Source organism: Fundulus heteroclitus, chromosome 9, assembly GCF_011125445.2.
Source record: "Fundulus heteroclitus isolate FHET01 chromosome 9, MU-UCD_Fhet_4.1, whole genome shotgun sequence".
Taxonomy (NCBI): domain Eukaryota; kingdom Metazoa; phylum Chordata; class Actinopteri; order Cyprinodontiformes; family Fundulidae; genus Fundulus; species Fundulus heteroclitus.
In genome coordinates this window covers 21,441,505-21,457,307 of record NC_046369.1, presented here as the reverse complement: position 1 = coordinate 21,457,307, position 15,803 = coordinate 21,441,505, and positions in this window count along the sequence as shown.

Sequence of the window (15,803 nt, the reverse complement as noted above, 5' to 3'; positions counted from 1 at the left end):
GCTCTGGCGGATTCTGTCTATAGCTTAAAGCTATAGTTGGTAATCCTGTTCAGAAACACTTTTTGTTAAACTGGGTAAAATTGTCCGTCCACCATGAAGGTAGTTAATACATTATGTTTCACTAAAAGGAGGTTACAAAAATCATTCTCTGTGGGAGCTGCAGGCCTGTGAAAACTCTAACCAATATTTGCTGTTCGAAGGGCATGGATTTGTCAGAGTTTTGTTCCTGCTCTCACCCATAGACATTACATACTCATTTTTATGAGAAGAAGAGGAAGGACTCAGTAGAAAGAAATAAGACCAAAGTGGATTTGGGAGATGTTTTCACGAAATCCCCCTGAAGAGGAGAAGAGCGAGGTAAGATAGTTTTGCACATGCGCAGTTATTCAAAAAGAGACTTGGGGAAACTTCCGGAAAAATCACCAATCCAAGCTTTAAGCACTCCTCTTGAAACACCTGTGCTGCCGTCCACCTGTCGCACTCTGCTGGAGAGAGATGAGACTTCCTGCTTCTCGATGAAGGCGGACACTTTTCTTTTCCCTCTTCTCTTCCTCTCCTTTTGCGTCTCCATCCCCAGTTTCCCTGCCTGCTTCTATCAATATTTTTTGGAGCCTCTTTTTACATATCTTCCAAATTATAAATTATGGATCAGGTCAGCTGGACTCTCAATGCAATTGATCAAATTCTCTCAACGGGAAGACTGGGCGCAGGAGAGCCCTAATGCCCAATGGGACACATGCAGCTGGACTCATGGTGAATTCATGATAACAGGATTTCTGCTTTCTGGAGGTTTCATGGAGTATCAAGAAATTCTGAAAACGTCTGCAGCTATTTCGGTCCATGTAAAGGCTGCCTGAACTATGTGAGGGACATGTGAGTGCTACCAGCACTCAGACTGAAATGCTGTGTAAGCAGAACTGCAGGCCAGCTGCGGTTTTTGAACTTGCTGGTAGGATGGGAACAATCTTGGAGAAAGCTGGATTCTGGCAGAATGACCTCAATTATGGCTGTTTTGAAATTGCCGTTGGGATGTGCCAGTGAGACTTTAAAGCAAACAGAAAAACAAGAGTCTGCCTGCCCAAGACAAATGCTGCTATCCAAACTAGCTTCCCTGCCATCTGCAAATTTCTCCTGCATGCTATGTAAACAAGACACTCTGTGACATCTGTGACCTTGAATAGAGTGCTACTGGACTGCCTGATAACGTTACATCACTATCGAAGACTATGGCTGCAAGTGCTATCTGGGCCAGTTCACAGACAGACACACATACACACACACACACATGATTACACTAAAACACACAGGCACACACATACCATCTCTACTGTGCTTTCTTCCCTTCCTATGCTGCTTTTTGTTTTAGCTGTAGTGTCAGATAGATCAGATCAGAGACCTCAAGCTGTAGCTTTCTTAGAATTGTTGGTGATGGAAGCTCGTTCCAGTGAAAATGTATCCTGAATAGAAACACTTCTCCCATTTTAGCTGTGGTTTACAAAGGTCAGATCAGAGACCTTAAGTTGTAGCTTTGAGGAATGTATGAATAGAAAAAAATTAAGCATTGAATTTTTACTGATGAAGCTCGATCCAGTGAAACAATGAAACAAAATAAGTTATTCTAGTTGTAGCTTTGGAATGAAGCTTCAGTGAGATGAAAAGGTAGTTGAAGGTACATTAAATCCTTCATTAAAACCTATCCCAACAGTTATTCCATCCAGGACTTTTAAAACTTTTGTTCATCCTGATCCCCTTGTTTGGATGAGGGAATGTTTTTTTAAGTAGCGCAAATTTCAATAAATTCATTATAGATTAAATAAAGCTCCAAAGAAACCCCAAGTTTAATCACATGTTTGAATTACAATCTGAACTAGAGTTTATATGAGTAAGTATCAGATCCCTGAGCACAAGTGAATGCAGTGGAGAATATTTTACAAGCTGCACCCACATCGCTCTTTGTGTTTGGCTGGTGGTGTGGAGCATGTGATTAGAGCAGCCCCATTTAATGATGGTGTTACAACATTTAAAACCCAGCTACGTGCAGCCAGCGAAGGCAAGTCAGGCATTGCTTTACTAAAATACTAACAATGATAAACAAAAATCAATTTGTCCACTTCATTGTTCTCTAAATTTGTTTTCAGAATGATTCTGATGTTTTATCATAATAATCACTGATTCTGCACATTGTGCGTGTGTGTGTGTGTGTGTGTGTGGGAAGGGGGGCGGGGAGGGGGGGGGGGGGGGGTGACACATTTACTCTTTCCAAACTTCCAAACAGCCATAAATGTGCAACGACGAGTCACAGGTTGGGGGGGAAATGCCACACATTTTGTTTTACACATATACTAGGGTTGTAACAATATAATAATCCACATCAATATATCAATTAACTGATTAAAGATCCAATTACATCAATGTAAAAGGTAAATATCAATCCATATTTTCATTTTTAAAATTATTTTGAAATTCACAAGGCATGTGCCTGTGAGCTGGTGATATATTATTTTTGTTGTTTTAAAAATTAGAAGAATGGTGCTTTTGATGATAAATGCCTACTTAGAAATAAAATGGTCAAATTATATGCGTGTTTTTTTGTGAGTTAATATCAATGTAATTTATAGTGTTAGATGAGCAGATGATATTGCATCATATCGATTGCATCGATTGGAAATCATAACAGACTTTTTGTATTATCTGCAAATATCATATCGTCATTTAAACAAATCAATATAACATTGTATCTTGATAAAGATAGAGTACATACGATTTGCACACAAAAATTTCAAAAAAATATTTGATGACAGTTCTTTTTGCTGTTTATGTTGTTGTTGTTTTTTTTTTTTGACAAATGTCTCAAAACAATTGTATTTATTTGACAGCTAATAGAGATATAAGTTAATCGTCTTTTTTTTCTGGAGAGTTTAACTCCAGGTCCAGAGAGCCAGCTTCTGCAGCTGAGGCTCAGACCGCCAAGGTCCCCGCCCAGACCACCATCCATCATACAGTGCACCTGACCCCTTTGGCCCCTCTCACAGGTGGTGAGACCATGGGAAGAGACACCCAGGTTTCCTCTTCAGACTGGCGCTGGCCAGCATGCCCCAACTCCAGGCCTGGCTCCAGAAATGGGTAGAGTGCTTTCTCCGGGTTGGGGAAGATGTTCTGCCCCAAGTGGAGGAGTTTAAGAGTCTTGGCTTGTTCACAAATGAGGGAAAAATGCAGCAAGAGATCAACAGGGGGATTGGTGCTGCATCTGCAGTGAAGCGGACGCTGTACCATTCTGTTGTGGTGAAGACAGAGCTGGGTCAAAAGGCAAAACTCTCAATTTACCAGTCGATCTATGTTCCCACCTTCATCTATGGTCATGAACTTTGGGTTGTGACTGAAAGAACGAGATCCCAGATACAAGCGGCCGAAATGAGTTTTCTCCGTAGTGTGTCTGGGCTTTTTCTTCGAGATAGGGTGAGAAGCTCAGTCATCCAGAGGGGAGCCGCTGCTTCTCTATGTTGAGAGGAGCCTGTTGAGGTGGCTTGGGCATTTAGTTAGGATGCCTCCTGGACGCCTCACTGGTGAGGTGTTCCGGGCACGTCCCACCAGTAGGAGACCCAGAGGGAGACCCAGGACACGCTGAGGGGACGATGTGTCTCGGCTGGTCTGGGAACGCCTTGGGATTCCCCCGGAGGAGCAGGCCCAAGTGGCTGAGGAGAGGAAAGTCTGGGCCTCCCTACTTAGGCTGCTAACCGCCCGACCTGATCCTGGGTAAGCAGAAGAAAAAGAAGAAGAGGTTAACTCCAATAAAAGGTGTTTTTTTTTAATAAGTTTAACTCTTGTAGGCTTTTAGTAAATCCATGTTATTCAGTTGTTGTTGTTCTCTGTGACTGATTTCTTCAGCTCATGCAGATTCTTGAATTTTCTTTCTGCTTAATTAGATTTACTCTAATTGCCTATTCAGACCCATTATTCTATACACAGTAGGCACAGGTTCAAATGTATTTTTTGACACAGATAGACATCCAAACATCCGGGCATACTTTAACCCATAGCCAAGTACAGAAATGCTACAAACATTTTTTTTGTAACAGAGAGAGAGAGAGAGAGAGAGAGAGAGAGAGAGAGAGAGAGAGAGCGTTCAGCAGCCATGCCTTTCTGTAGGATTCTCCTCTGGGTGCTGCGTCCAAGGTGAGTGTGCTCGCTGGCAGCTCCTGAGGAGTTGGTAGGAAGAGATAGCTGAGCGAAGCTATTAAAATACGGGCAGGAATTTCCCTTATCGCTTCCTTCGAGGCAGCTCGCTTCGCTTTGTGCTATTATGGAGATAAAATGCACAGAGGCTCGGAATGAGGGAGGACGGAGGGAGGTTGAGGAGGGGAGGATGAGGTTGGGGAGGAAAGGCGTAAGAACGTCAGATTTATGGAGCTAGGGAAGCTTAAGGTTATTAAATCGGAAGATTACTCGGCTGCGAAATTGTTGAAGTTTTTACGAGAAGTTGAGGGATTTAGGTCGGTATTAAACAGTGAGGCATTAAGAGTCCAGCAATAAACATTATTCACAATTTATTTTTACTCCCTTTCTTCTGTTCTCTTCACAACAGGGTTTCCTTTCCCGCCCTTCATCAGCCTAACAGACAACATCAAGCTCCTCCTAAATGTTTATGCAAAGGGACACCTACACCTCCGTTTATTTATTTCACCTCTTTATTGGAAGTAGCAGGGGAAAAAATAAACCAACCCGAAAGAGAAGAGATGTAGCATGGAAATGTAAAGATACCAGAGTTATGTCACCTGTTCAGTAAGGCCCGCATTGCATGCATAGATTTGACCAATTCCCTTTTATCAGTCACGTTCTCAAAGAGGATTGTGGGGTAAAATGTAACTCTAAAAGCTAAAGAAAGATTTGAGTTTACAGTTTAATTATTGTTTACCAAAAGCAAGCCACGGTAAGCACGTTATGCACGGAGCAATGTGAGCGTTACCTGTCGTCTCTGTAGGTGAATCATGGGGAAGAGGAGCTGCATCAGCATCAATCAGAGCTGTTTTGTTCTGGTTTAAATGCTGTAGACATCCTGTGTACATCCAGCCATGTTTACCGTTTACTGCTGACAGTTATAAATGATGGTCCATTCAGGAACATTAACCAGAGTCCTTGGTATGCCAAAACAAAATACCTTTTATAGAAGGGATCATCTTTATTGTCGAATATGTTGAACGATGAGCTTCTTTTTTTTTTCTTCCAAAAATGGATGTTGTGGGTTTTACATAAATAGTCTGCACTCGTCCAGAATGTATTAATGAATTTCTGTCCGGACATAGAACTGGCTTCTCAGAAACAGCCTGTTTTCCTGCTGTTTGCGTGTGTGTGTGTGTGTGTGTGTGTGTGTGTGTGTGTGTGTGTGTGTGTGTGTGTGTGTGTGTGTGTGTGTGTGTGTGTGTGTGTGTGTGTGTGTGTGTAATTTGTCTTTCTCAGAGCATCAGGTAGCCAACAACAAGACAGTTCATCAGCACACATCAAACATGCTGTAAGGGAACTTTTGTCTTTTGAGACTCCATGAATAGGCACCACTGTCCTTCTGCTCAACTGTTTATTTAATAAAGTTGTTTTAGGTTGTTTTTTACGAATCAAATTATTTAAAAATATATATATATATATATATATTTGTAAAATTTTTTTTTTGTTTATATTACTTGTCGAGTCTATGTACACTGTCCTTAATTATCTTAGACATTTTCAAAATGTAAAAGAAGATTGTAAGTTGGCAAAAATGTCCAACTTCTACAAAATAAACAATGTCACTAATTAAATCCACTTTTTTATAATTCAATACATTAAGTATTTATCTGTAACTGAAAATACACTCCTGATCAAAATCTGTAATCCGGTTCTGTTGAATTACCCGTCCTTTACCACAGTCCCTGAAGACACCTAGTCTGATGATGTGTGAAGAAGATGAAAGACACATTCCTGTAGAGACATTAAACAACCAGAAATGCACACAGTTACGTCTGTGTGTTTACTGCCTCACTTTAGCATTTGTTCATATAAACTACTCTTGGTAATTTCAGACACGAGTGAAGCACCAAGGAGCTTATTAAACGACAGACCAATAATTTTCATTTATAAAACACTCATAATATAAGAGCTCCTATTTAATGTGGGAATTAAAACCAACCATTTGAACTATGACAGCCCATGCTCTCCACTGAGCCAACACAAAAAAAGATAAGTAACTGAGCATTAAATGTGATTTCTGTGTTTTCTCTTCAAAGATTCAAAGATTCTTTATTGCCACAGCGTGTTATTGTGTTGAAATTTCTTTTTGGCCACTCTGGTTCAGAGTACACATAATGAAGGCAAACAGGCAAACAAACAGGCAATGAACAAGGGTTACAGTGTTTATTTTCCTTTCTTTTTTTACTTGTGGCATTCAAGAGAGATTAAAATGTAAAAGGATGATTGATTCTCATAACCCAATGTTAAAAATGTCTTCAGTCTTCAGTCCAGAGGTGCCCATGAGATCGGGTCAAGGATCTGTTTGGTATCATGCCCCGACACAAAAAATGCTAAAAACAAAAAATAGCTCTATTGAGCGAGCAGAAAAGTAATATGATAATGTGATGGCAGGGGGAACAAATCCAAGATGGACAAAAAAGAGAAAGCTACATTTCAAAGAAAATAGCACAATTCCTGTTTAAATGACAGCTTCGTTACAGCAGGTGATTAACATTTCCCACATTTCCCTCTGGGAAATACGTGCCAACTCACTATCTTATAAAGCAATAAATACTTTAGAACTACTTTGCAACTTAGACACCAAATATGCTGCGTTTAAGCACCAGCCTTTGTAGTTTTTCAAACAAAACAAGAAGAAAGGTGAATAAAAAGGAGCTTGTATTAAAGGCGAACAGCTCAACGAGTGTCTCTGAAAGAATCGGTTTTTACTGCATTGCTAAAGCTAAGAACCCTTTTAGTGTTGATGAAGAATTGATCCTGCTTGTTGCTAAGACGATTTCCAAAGAACTTTTTTTTTAGCAAGCTTTTTTTGGGGGCAGCGCCATAAAGGACAGGTTGAAAAAGCAACAGACAATGAGGCAGCGTTAATCAGAGGGCGAATGAGTCATTACTGGTTGACGATAAGGAGACAGAAATGCTTGTTTTGTGCCGTAAAGGTATGTTATTTTCTGTCAACAGGCTGATTGCATATTGTGATGGCCTCGTTACAACAGCCATCCTTTGTCTTCCACATTTCCAAGTTCTGGTTATGGGGCATCAGGTCAAGGAGAGAAACCCAGACTTCTCTCCCCAGCGAAATCCTCCAACTCATTCTGGGGGACCCCATGGCGTTCCCAGGCATGACAGGATATATATAGAATAGAAGAATAGAATAGAATTCAACTCTATATTAATTGCACTGTCACAAGTACCAAACAATGAAATTTGTTCTCTGCTTTTAACCCATCCCCTAGGGGAGCAGTGGGCTGCCATGTGCGGCGCCCGGGGAGCAATTGGGGGTTAAGGGTCTTGCTCAGGGACCCAGAGTGCTGGCAACGGGGATTGAACCGGGTACTTGCATCCTTCTCTGAATGCAAGCGCACTGCTCTAACCACTCGGCCAGTCCCTCCAGGGAGTTCTGGGTCTTTGCCAAAGTCTTTTTCAAGTGGGATGTGCCCAGAAAACCCCCAAAGGGAGGCACCCAGGGGGCATGCTGATCAAATGCCCAAACCACTTCAACTGACTCTATTCAATTGTCAGGGTTTTGTGTTGATTTTTGGTCTTTTCTGGACTGTTTATTGTTACATTCCTCTAGTCATTATCCTATTAGCTCAGTCACCTCCCAGCCACCAGTCACCAGCCAATCAGCCCAGTTATATCCTAGTTACCATTCAGCACCAGATTGACCCTACCTGCTGCCACTAATTAGAGCCAATTCTGCCCACCTGTCACTCTCCCTATTTATACCTGCCTCACTCAACCACTCTCCCTGCCAGAAGGTCTCATCTTGTTACCTGCGTGCATGTGTTGTTAGCTCCACAGGAAACCCTTTGTCTGTCCCTGTGTTTTCCCTGGATCCAGCCAGCAATCTGCCCTCACTAGTTCACCTGTTAATGTTTGTGTGCACCACTTTGTTGCGAGGATTCCTGTGGGATTCTGTTTTTCACTCTACTTACGCTGGAGACATATTCGTAGCTTTCAATCATGATTCAGTCTACAGCTTCTGGTCAAGTTGGTTCTGTCAGTGAGTCCTGTTCAGTCTGGTTCTACTCATCCAGAAAGTCAGAGTGCTTTAGAAGAGCTCCATCAGATTCCTAAAGGTAGAGTTGGCGATTTTTTTCCCAAAGTTTCCCTAAGTCCTTTTCTGAATGACTGCCCATGAGCAAGACCGTCTTACCTGCTCTTCCGCTCCTCTTGGGATAGCGTGAAAAAAAAATTCTCACATCCACTCCGGTCTTATTTCTTTCTACGTCAGGATGATTGGCATGTTGGACAACCAATAGATAAGGTGATAGGTGTTTGTTTTGTTTTTTTTATTATTTTTTTTTTTGGGGGGGGGTCTCATTCCTGAATACATAATGTATTGAATACTTTAAGGATAGGATGATTTTACCCGGTATAACAAAATGTGTTTCTGAACAGGGGTCCGTTCTTCGTACATCGCTAACTCAGTTAGCAGGATTTCATTGTTAACGATTTGGCATGATCTTGGATCGTTTGGTTCTTCGAAAGACATCCTGCACTTGTTGTCATAGCAACATGTGCGCCAGCTTAAGCCTGCTCCAGAGCAGGCTTATTTCATGTAAACAAGATTAGATCACGGCTGTATAAGCGGAGGAGATAGGCAAGTCTGTCGTAGCCATGTCCATTTTTACGACTGCAACCTGTTGCGGAAGGTGCAAGAACAATTTGCAGAACTTTTCAAATTAATTGCGTATTGCGCAATATACAGGATCCTTTAGCGCAGCGCGACAATGTAATTGTAGAGAGATTTTCTTGGTGGCTGTTATAAACAGACAAACACATCATTTAACAGTGGCTTTTAAAGAGGAAAAAGTGGTGTTGGAGCCATAAATCTAAAATATTTAAGTTATTTGTATGATGGTTTGCTTTTTATTTTTATCCTATTCAGTAAGAAGATTTGCTCGGGCCATTTTATTGTGAAGTTTAGTTTACTTTGAAAGGCTTGCTTCCTGTCGAGCCGTATATTGTATTAGAAAAAACTATGGATGGATTATCTAGCCACGGAGCAATACAGTTTTACCCTGTAAACTGTGGATGACTTGGAAAAGGAAAATTTTCATTTTTTATGGATAAAGATTTTTTTTGTTAAAATTCCCAGTTTGCACATGCCCTTTACCTCCGTCTCTAAGGAATGACACTGAAATTTGGATCTCTTGACATAACAAGGCTACCATTTTGTAGAATATTCTTGTATTTGACTTTTACTTGTCCCCATGTTCTAGTGGGTCCCGTGGAGGCTCTGATATAAAAGAACAAAGTTAATATCAAATTATTAAAATGCAAAAATTCATACTGTAGAAAGTGATAGAAACATCTACCATGGACAGTATTTACGCATTAATTTGTCTGCTGCTTTTTGCCAGCCCTCTCTTCTGGCTTTAACAGATTTTGAGGTGTTTTAATTAATGACTCAAATTCGGCATAACCTTCCAAGCTCTTGTTCTGCTTGGGAGAAAAACTGTGGGCGTTCTTTGCTGAACAGCCAATAGCAGCGCTGCTGATCAATGTTTCTACTATCGATACATTTCCCCTTTTAAACAAACGCATGAACGCGCAGTTGTCTCAGATAACTCAATCCAGCCATACTAATCGTAAACAACAGGTGTGTTCGAAGAACCCAATTAGCCGGATCATGGTTAGCCGGATGAAATCATCTTGGATGTGTCATTTGATCTCAGATGTTTTAAGCAACGTACGAACAACGGACCCCAGGATTATTGCGTTGTTTTTGCACTCAGTTGAAGAAAGCTTGGGTCACAAGATGGAACTGGGTTCAGTCAAAATGATCTGCTCCACTGGTGCTGGTAGAATCTCCTAAAAATGGCATTGACCGTATAACGTGAGAGCTGGCCAAACAAAACCACATTTCTGTGAAGGAAAAAATTAAAACATGGTTTGACAGGTGTTAAAGTAGGGTTAGAGACCAGGTTTTAGCATTGTTGCCCATTGTTGGCTCACCTTTTGAGAAAAGGTTTATTAGTCCTTAAACGTTCCTGTGAACCTCTTATAAAAAGAACATCAACTGAGCTTTGAAATATTGGCTTTTTAAAACATTGCTATAACCAGCTAACCGCTCCCTCTAACATGTCTTTTTCAGAAAATACGTCACCTGCATGTTTAGTTGGGAGGGTAATATTTGTCCCTCAACTGGTGGGAGCTGAGTTAAAAGATGGCCTGCCCTCTCCCAATTCTCAGGTGTTCCAAGGTCAGTTGAAAAACTCAGAGACACTTGGCAATATGCAGGTACTGTTGGGTCAACTGATGGTGAATGGATGGGATGGAGGACTGTGTTGACAAAGTTGGCCTTGCTAAGTTTGTTAACACATTTGACTTGTTAAAGGACTATTGGCAAGGTCTCTTTCTCTGCATTAGAAATTTCACCTTTCATAACACCAAGTGGTTTGTACTCACGCAAGGTAATGTGCTTTGGTTTGTGAAATGCTGCAGCAAAATTTCAGACTAATGACCAAGGTCCTGGGACACTATTTCTATTGTAGACTTCGGTAGTAATAAAAAGACTCTTGAAACTATATTTTAACATATTTAATCTAAAAGGCAGAGGGATGTTTACAGCTCAGTACTGGACACTCATACTCAACAATGTGAGACGGGTAGATTTCCGGACGCCAGAGAGTGTCCAACTCTCAGCTACGTCAGCTTATATGGATGAGCAAAACCTGCTCAGGATTGGTCGATTACCCCATGTTGTGTTCTGGGATCCACGTTACCATTAGGCTGAGAGCTTGGCTTCAGGGAAGATAACTGTCCATTTGTTCATGCTTGCCACACGTTTGTTTCCCTGGTAACTGTCCACAGCCTCTGTTATCTCATAATCCGTAACAAAACTAACATTGGTTTGGTCAGCAGTCTGCTTTTAAGAAAGTTAAGTCTTTATGTAATGCCCCAGTTGTTGAAGTCCCAAGGTTAAATTTCTCAAAGACACTATACAGCTGTCAGTTAAACTAATCCACCATAGAGAAAGAGCCACAGACAAAAATATGGGCCTGAAAACCTCTTAGTGTGTATTTGGGTTCTGATGTGGTACCTGTTGAGGTCCGTACGGACCATAATTGACTTTTCTCTGCTCTCTACATTGTCCAAACCAGAGGTTGATTAGATGTTATTATTGTTTCTACAGTCCTAATTGCTTGATATTTGGTATGATAAGGCTTTCATATGTGGTAGTAGAAACTTTGTCTGGAGCTCTGCACAGTTAACTGTCACTGTATAGGCATCTTGTTCATCCTATGTTTTACTTTCCTTCCTAAATTTCTTCCTATAGGTATGAGGTTGCAGAAGGGGGGAAGTTTAGGGACAAGGTGGGGGGTGGAAGTAGGTGACTTTACATCAGGTCAGTCTTTAAACTTGTGTATTTTCAATGCAGTTTGAGAACGTTAAAGTATAAAGAGAAAATTGTTTCATATTGCTGCGACGGACTGGCGACCTGTCCAGAGTGTACCCCGCCTCTCGCCCAGTGAACGCTGGAGATAGGCACCAGCAACCCCCGCGACCCCATGAGGGATTAAGCGGTTTTGGAAAATGGATGGATGGATGTTTCATATTGTGTTGGAATCATTAATGATTTTTTTTTTCATTTTGAGTAGTGTTACCTAAACTTTCTGGATATAGAACCCCGTTTTCATGGAGGGGGTGTGACAGGCAGTTTTTGGCAGGACCTGTTCTCTTTGCTCTGTTCTTGCTGTTTGTCTTTGCAGGTCTTGATCAGCTGTGGCGGTCGGGATTACTGGGAGCACCTCACCAGTCCTCCCAGGATCTTACAGCTGACTGAAGGATGCCACAGACCTCTCTCCCACAAATAGAAGGAGGATTGCCAACCCTAGTTCCTGTTGGCATACAAAGACAACTGAAGACACGTGTTAATTTCAGTTAGTAAATAATGTGGATTCTTTTCTTTAAATCCATGTTTTTCATGGCCAGAAAGCATCGGATGGCCTGTTAGATCAGTGACTGGAGAAATGCTCCAAAAATGTATTTCCAAAAAAAATAAAAAATCACCAAAGGCAACACATTCCAGTACCGAAGAGCAAATTGTAAGACCTGCTTGTCATGTTTGGTTTTTCCATACAGTCGCTGAATGGGACAACACATATGATTTTAAAAAGTTTTACTGGAGAAGGTGTATGGTGGGAACCAGAGAAACTGGGAGGGCTCTGGTTGCTGACTGTAAATGGAAAATGGAGTTAAATACCGAGAGCAGACTGGTTGGTGAACAGAACAAACCGGTGGCTATTTTATGGATTTGGCTAGTGAAAGGCCTCAGGGTCTAGAAAGGAAACGCATGAATGAGTCTGGGGAAACAAGATCTTACAAAGACAAGGGTAGCAGGCGCCAGGTCTGGTAAGGTTACCACTCTGAGTGAGCAAACGCTCTGACCCATTCCTCATGACTCCTGCTCCTTTTTATGCTCCTCCTGGATTACAACACCTGTGGCTGCATCCTGCCGGCTGCACTGTGCAGGAGAGAGAGAAACACCACCAGCCTCCACACAGATCTGTGCTACTGACGCTGCTTGCCTGTGTGGCCTTTTCAGCCTTCTCAACGAGTTCACTCAGTTTAATGAAGACAGGCAACTGCATTCAAGTTGGCCCACACTGTGGCTGTATTTAAACCCAAACTGGAATTGTGGCCATGTCGGCTACTAATAGGAGTTTTCTACATTGATTATAACATCCAACATTAGCAGGACCCTTACTCTCCCCCTGTCATTTTCAGATTTTAATGAAGCTCAAACATTATTTCACAGCTGCAAAAAATCCTCAACGTAGGGAAGAAATTGTTCCTTTTTCACAAAAACATGGTTAATCGATTTTTCCATGGCAGAAGAAGATCCATTACAAATGGCAGTGGCCTTAAAAGTATCATTGTGATGTCAGATCTCTTTACATTATGGATTATACTCAAGGCAGAGTATCCCAATATTACCACTGAAGCACAGAAGGCTCCATGCCAAGCATCCAGTGTTTGTATAGCAGAGTTTTATTGCACGACTGCAACCAAGTAGGACGGGTATAAGAAACGAAGATTCACCGTCTCAAGCCATCCATTCATCCATTTTCTTTTTACCAATTAATCCTTGCAGGGTTGCATGCCTCCCGCAGTCAGTTGCTGAGAGGCAGAGTTCATGTATCACAAAGTATGAATATTCAACCACACGGGAATATTTTCAAGGAGGGGATCGTTAAATTTTTTACCAAATGGTGGTTAGACAGAGGTTTAACAGCTTCTTGTCATTGGTGCAGGAATCCACCGCTGTTTGTTGACATTCAGACAGAGAGACAGCCACCTCCTGCTTCTCTAGATAATTCTCCTCTGCACCACAGCAAAGAGAAAATTCATTAACCCCACTGCCACACATCCGCTTCATGAGATGTGCATGTGTAATGCGGCTGAAAGCAGCCTTTTAATGCTGTAAACACTAACTTGCTAAACGTCAGGATGTATTACACACTCTGGGTAATTTGTCGAGAACTCGTCTACAAGGCTGGGGTTCATGGGCTGTGGATAAGTCTTAAAACTATGTGATAAATATGACATGACTGGAGATGTGCAGTTTTAGCAATAGTAAACTCACCCTGCTCGCACAGCCAGCGAAACACTTATTTGTTACAGTTGTATTAATATGACACTTTAGTTTTGCTTTAAGTGCCAAAGGGGAAATTTAAGGCAATACAAATTAATGTTGTAAGCCCGGTAATAGTTTTGTCTTGTCATTTCAATGCATTCAAATTAGCCGCAACAGCTTTTTGGCCCCTCGAGGGCAAAACAGTAACAAGCTGTAAAAGCAAATAACCTGTGTTAGCTTTTGTGAAAGCAAAACGTGCAAGCAAAGACTTTTTATTTACACGTCCATCTGTTCTAAATAAATCATGGTAGCATGATTTAATCATTTGGAGAAATATCTGTCTCCTCAGATGCTTGAGGCAACATTTTCCATGAGGAACACAATGCAAAATGTACAGTAAGAATACATGTGGGGTATGAAAGAGAGAAGTACAAATAAAAAAAAGGTATTTGACTGCTAATGACCCCCCCATGTAACTCTAAATTTAATTTCATCCTGCTGGTAACGATTATTAAATTAAACTATTAATAAACAACAAATAAACTGCTTATCATCATTACTATTGGAAGGTAGTTAGAAAATAACAGGCAACAGACTGGAAGGACATAAATAAGAGAACAACTGCATTAAATGTTATTAGGAGGTGAATATGTGTAAATCAATCAATCGCAGTAATTACTTACCTTATGGTTATGTCCCTATTAATTTCAATCTATTCATTACTTATCTCTAGACCATTGGGTACTGCTTATGCTTTTGAAGGTGAAAGTACAGTCTGTGTATCCAGTCCACGGACTTTGTGATAAGTTATGGGGCTCCAGCTGTTTTATTTACAGCAAATTTGTAAATTCCCCCAGATTGAAAAGACAAATATCGAAAGTATAAATGAAAATTAAAGACATAAATGTGCTTTTGTGAAAAAAAAAAGCACCTTTGGAGCAGTGCGTCTTTAAAACAGACAGGCAGTATTGCTAATAGGTTATGGTTTGTCATTTCAAACTGCAGAAGTTGGCTGCTTATTGGCAACACAGTAAATAGAGTGAGCTCTCTTACTCTCTCCTAACACCATTTACAAAGAATGGGGGGGGAGGTGAGAGATTTCTGCAAGGAAACGGGTAAAGAGGGCAGATTTCTTATTCAGCCTCTCCATTTGTTTTTTGTTTTTTTTTGCCCCATGATTATCAAACAACTAGAATACTGGTTTGAAGGGAAGGAATAATCCAAGGCACAACAATGAAGGATAGTTTAAGCGTGGGTCTGCAGCCAGACCAGTAAGGCGATCACAGGTGGTATTTGTGAGCATAATGTTTCTTAAATCGTGCTTATTTAGTCTTGCTTTTACTGTAGTTCTTCTCTTTTTGTGTTTTTGCCAGTACAACATTTCTGCTGTCCCCAGATTGATGTAATAAAATATATTTAAAAACTGGTCCTCCAAACAATCCTCATCAGGTGTGCTGGCAGTAATTTTGGGCCCCAAGACAAAAATCTTCCCAAAAGCTCATGTTCCTCATGCCTGTTGTTACCCCACAATTATGGGGTTTTAATAGCTACTTGCTTTATTTCAATGTGTCAAAGGAGCAATAGATTGTGTATCATTATATTAACTTCCTCTCCAACCTCACGTGTGGCATTAGCTTAAATTACTTTTTAAGGGAAAACAACATGTTGGTTTGAGATGCTGCATCATAAAAACGTGTTGTGTGACAACATGTCTAGATTTTGTCTAGAATTTGCTTGGCAGGCAGTGTCCTTGATATACCGTTTAGACAGTTTAATTTCTGCGTTGCTGTGGGACTCTCATGAGTAAAAGATACACACGCTAAACGTACATTAAAAAATGTCGACTTTCACCTGCTTCCATTCACTGCTGCAACATTTCAGACAACCTCTGCACCGCCGCTTAACACAAAGCATCCTGATGAAAAGCGATGCCTGATGCGTGCACGCATCAGAGCAACAATGCTGTCGTTTAAAGCACTCCACCACTGGACTCTAGAGT